We start from the raw sequence: 5,096 nt of genomic DNA, 5'->3' as shown, positions 1-5,096 counted from the left end.
CTGGGGGGGCACGCAGCAGGTACCTGTGGTCAGGGAGGCCTGGGTGGAGGGCCAGCCCGGGAAGAGGAGGGGAACCCTCCACACCATGCACTGCGCTCTGGCTGCCCCACTGGGCACTGCCAGTGCCTTTCCTGGGTCCGTGGGGTTACCCAGCTCTTCCTCTCCCTCTTCCTAATCTTTCCCTCCCTACTCATCCCCATAGGTTCCATTCAGCAACTTAAAATAGCAGCACTCACTGCCTGGGCTGTTATCAGGTGTGAGGCAGCTCCCAGCACACACACACTCTCACACACAACACACTCACACACACTCACACACACATACACACTCACACTCACTCCACAAGGGTCCCCATACCCACAGAGCACCATGCAAGGAGCTCACCATCCCGCCCGCTGGCCAGCAGAGGGTCCAGGGGCCCTCTGCAAGGGGCCCAAACTTGCAAGCTCTGGAAGCCCGGTGTTCCAGGGCTGCTCCGGGCAGGGATGGGCTCTGGGCACAGGCAGCTCACCGCCCTCCAGGCTCCCGCCGCAGCTCTCCCAGCCCGGCCTTTCAAGCAATCACATGGTGCGGCGGAGGCTCTGCCCCGGACGCTTTTAAAGAGGTAGTGCTCCTGTTTCGCACCTGGGGCCAGAGCGGCAGGCGTGAGTCTGGGGAGCTGAGGCCCGGACAAGGCCAGTGAGTGGGCTCCCCAACCAGCTGCGCACACCGCACACCTGCCCTGCGCCCACCCACCTGAGACACGGCTGGCGCTCGGCTCTGAGCGGTCCCCTGGACCCGCTCCAGTTCTCCTCGGACCCCTGCCCACCACCTGCCCCAAGGGGGCCATTCCAAGCGCCTTGTTGCGCCCTCTCTGGCATCCCGCTGGGACGCGCCGGGGCGCGCTGAGGCACAGACTCACCCAAGGTCACCAATGCCGGAGCAGCTGTCGGCCACCTGAGCTGGTCTGTCCCAGCGCCCCCACGCCCTGACAGTCCCCCGCGCCTCCGGCAGCCTACCGCTATGTGCTGGCCGGGAGAAGCCAGAGCCGGACCACCGGCGTCCAGGGAGGTGGTGGCGGCTGGCGGGGACTGGATTCGGGCGCCGGCGCCTCGGTCGCCCCCGGCGCGGGAGCTGAGTGACAATCGGGCTCCGCACCCCGGGAGGGGCGGGGGCGGCGGCGGCGGCACCCGCGGGCCCCTCCCTCCTCGCCCTCCGTCTCCTCCCCCACCCCCTCCTCCGAACAAAGGAAGTGATTCTGAGTGCGAAAAGCTGGGAAAATGTGAGCTTTTCCAAGAGTCTGGTGTGTGAATCCAGCCCCGCGACTGCACCGCGGCGCAGCCTCGGCGTGTCCACTCCCCGCCTCGCACTTCGGCGCCGCAGCTGGGAGCCCCGACCCCAGCCCCGGCCGCGGCCTCGGGGTAGCTGTTCCTCTGCAGGGCCCCACGGAGCCCGGCTCGCAGACTTCTTCCGAGACCCGCGCTCCCCAGTGACCCAATGCATGCACACTGCCGGGCACTCACAGCCTTGGGCGCGCGTTCCTTTGCAGGCGCCGTCCTGAGTCATCCCATCCTTCCTTGCCCGCCTCTTAGTCGACCAGCCCCTTCCAAGCTGCAGGTGAGGGCGTGGAGACTCAGGACCTTCCGTGACCCACTTCCTGAGGTCACCGAGATCCCCACCCCTACTCCGCGCCCCCCACCCAGCCAAGCTCCTAAGCCGTGGGGTATCTTGTGACTCTTGCATATTACGAACAGGCAGACCAAACTGAGAAAGGGATTTCCAACTTGAAGGCTGCAAGGACCCACCGACGGGGCTTGCCGCTGCGGGGCCTCCTCTGGGCGGTCCAGGGGCACTGACCAATACCTTCTTGCTCAACAAGGGGGCCTGCAGACCCCAAGCTACCAAAGCCCTGACTGGGGGCACTGGAAAAGGATTGGGGGGAGTCCAGTAGGGGGGCACCCAGCCTCGTGGGACTCCGCCCCCTAGCTAAACCTCAGGATGCTGGGCGAGGGCTTCGGCCCTAGGGGGATCTGTGTCCAACCACAGCGGGGAGCAGGGCGGTGGAAGAGGGAGAGGGCGGCGGAGTGTTCCGCCCACGGAGGTGGAGGAAAAGGCTTGGCATTTCTGCGGGAGCCAGGAGGCGCCCAGGGAAACTGGGCAGCGCGGGCTTTCCACCCCCCTTCCCCTCCGCGCTGCTGCTACCGACTTCCTCAAGGCTCCGCAGTTTCCCTGCCCTCTGCCTACCCCCTCCCCCACCAATGCACAAACGCAGACTTCGCAGTCGCACCGACACCACCATCACCCACCCCCCAACTCAGGGCCCTTTTCTTAGCTCCAGCCCGTTTCTACCCAAGCCTTGATCTCTTCCTTTTCCCTTCAGTCTCTAGCCTGTGGCACCCTGTCAGCACACAGGGGGCCAGCATGAGTGGTGGGCGTCCCCCTTTCCAGCCTCAGCTGCATCCTCGGCTCGGGTATCTTATACCTGAGCCCCCTAATACACACATGCACATATCTGTGCATATGTGCACATTTGCATATACAATGCACCAATGCAAAGACATATATGTAGTACATACACATGCAGAAATGCACACGTACACACACACACACAGAGGCTGTCCCACCACAAGCTGTTGCCCGGCCAGCATGCATTTGTGTAACACTTGTAGGTGATTTGTCTGCTCCTTAATCCTGAGAAAAACAAGTAAAACTCTTTGTTAGCCACCTCACCCCAGCCCTGCTTCCCTCCTTCCTAGGTGCCAGTTCCCAGCCCAGGCCTGTTTGGAAGCTGACCTGGCTAGGCAGAGTCCCTCCCAAAGGCTGCTCTGAATAAGCCCTGGCTGGAGGAGGTCTGACCTGGTGCCAGGGTCTTGTACTATGGTGGTGCAAGAAGCACCTGTCAGACACTCAGAAGGGCTGAAAGCTCCCTACACCGCCACTCCCTGGCCTTGTGGTCCCAGGCACATCACTTCTCTCCTGGCCTCAGTGTGGCCGTCAGCAATGTCCATCACCCACTTGGGGATGGGACAGAAAGCTGAGATGTGCCGGAGTCCAGCTCCAGCTGAGTTCGGAACTCGAGAAGGGTGCGTGGATGAGGCGTAAAGAGGAAAGAAAGAGACGGACCACTAGGACTTCATGATCATAATGGACGATGCACAAAAGCTGTCCGCTTTATTTATACAAAATCAGTCAAACTCTGGCTCAGACTTTTTACGTCACAGTCAAGTGGGTGTTTCTAAAGATAACTCTGCCATAGTATTACCTAGAAGTTCCTGCTACAATTCTTATCCTACAATTCAATCTTGTATCACAAAGAAAAGGGGAACCTAAAGATCAAGGAAAGAATGAAAGCCTAAACACAGGTCCCTTGATTAGCATAGGTTCAATGGGGACAGCCAAGACAGTAGGAATAATAAAGGGCCCTTCTGCAAGACATTGACCTCCAAGCTCAGGCTGAGCAAAAGGCCAGCCTCGCAGTAGCAAATGCCAGGATGGATTAGAATTCTTCTGCAGTGTAGTCTGGTGTCCACGCAAAAGAAGGTGGCGATGCATTCAGGTGGTTGTAGTGACATCTGCTGAGCGCTCCCTGCCGGTCAGCGGGAAATTCCTTGCAGCCCTGCCTGCAATGGAACAACACTCTTCACCCCTTCATGTCCCCCACATCTACTGCACAGACCCCAACAGAGATGGAGGGGCGGGTGGGGTCTTCTCTGCTGAAAACTGTCTGATTCCCTGGTGTCTCCTCCCAGCACCCCCAACCCAGGGTCAGGCAGAAGGGCTGAGAATGTGTCAGTGGAGCGAGTCAAGAGTACAAGCAGGTCTGGGGTCAGTAAGGGTCAGGGCTGTGTGGACAGTCATCCAGGCAGAGCCAGAGCACCTGGTATTTACATGGAGCCAAAAACCCCAGGCTTCATGGCAGTGGTGCCCAGGACTCCGGCCTCGGACACCCTGTCCACTCTGCAGCTACGGGAGCCTCCACCCACACCACTGCCTGCATCTCCTTGTCTGTGTGAGGGAGTCACAATGGCCTGCTGAGAGAATGCCATGGGCTGCCTGGCCACAGGGTGGACAGTGTCTGGCGGGAGTGCTTTGTCAAAGGCAAGTCAGCAGCACCAGCTGGCCAGGAGTGGAAAGGGAAGGAGAATGGGAAAGAAGGATCTGCTCTGTGCAGCCAGCCAGGCCAGAATCACAGGAAACCCCAGACTCCCAAGGAGTCACCCGCTCTCCGGGAGCCACCCAAAGTGTAGTCTGCAGAGGACTCAGGGGACAAGGTCAAGCCACAATAGCATGCAGACCTTCAGGGCTCAGCCTTCACCCACGTCTCTGCTTCTCCTCTGGCTGTTTCTTTCCTTCAGTCTCACAGCCTGGGGGTGCTCCTGGGGGAGGTGTACCCTGCCGAGCAGCCTTGCTCTTCTTCCAGGAGCTTTGCCCACTGGGAATTGGACTTGACTCCCGGGACAGGAAAGGCTGTACAGTCCTTGGAGCTCTAGGAAGGAAGGCAGGAGCGTGGGGTGTCATGGCTTGGCTCAGACCCCAGGGGCAGGGGCAACAGAGCGTCAAGGGGCTTTTAGGGTTTCCAGCAGGTGCGAAGACACTTTGGTCCCTGATTTGCTTTGTCTGCACTGCCCAGGGGTCTGTGTGGGGCAGGACGGCTGGAGCTGAGCAGCAGTTACAGCACAGCTTTCTTTCTTTCTTTCTTTCTTTCTTTCTTTCTTTCTTTCTTTCTTTCTTTTTTTCTTTCTTAATATGGAATGCTTCATGAATCTGTGCGTCATCCTTGCACTTGGGCCATGCTAATCTTCTCTGTATCCTTCCAATTTTAGTATATGTGCTGACGAAGGGAGCACTGCTTTCTAAATAATGGAGAGGCCTCTGGCGCTTCCTCCAAGGCCCCCTTGCACCCCAGCAGCCTGTCTGGCCCTGCCTCCAGGGTCCTCTTCATCCTGGGCCCTGAGGTTTGCAGTGAGGGACTCTCCACCTTCCTCCTAAGAGCCTCAGCACCCACTGGGAGGGCCCCCAGGGGCGCTTGTACAGGTGAGAGGGACATGGGATCTCTGAGGCCATTTAGTCCACATTCCTGCATACAGAGAGGAGTTGCTCCTAGCCGTGGAGGCACG

At 59.5% G+C, this 5,096-nt stretch overlaps 1 non-coding gene across 1 annotated transcript; it reads right to left on the bottom strand.

The window, feature by feature from the left end:
* Positions 1-4,719: 4,719 nt before the first annotated feature.
* On the bottom strand, positions 4,720-4,826 carry LOC121166672. The gene has a single exon (XR_005885455.1). It is a non-coding gene; the product is annotated as a U6 spliceosomal RNA (small nuclear RNA).
* Between the last annotated feature and the right edge of the window lie 270 nt (positions 4,827-5,096).

This window comes from Ochotona curzoniae, unplaced genomic scaffold (assembly GCF_017591425.1).
Source record: "Ochotona curzoniae isolate NIBS_2020 unplaced genomic scaffold, NIBS_Ocur_1.0 patch197, whole genome shotgun sequence".
NCBI lineage: Eukaryota > Metazoa > Chordata > Mammalia > Lagomorpha > Ochotonidae > Ochotona > Ochotona curzoniae.
This window is presented reverse-complemented; position numbering and strand designations above follow the sequence as displayed.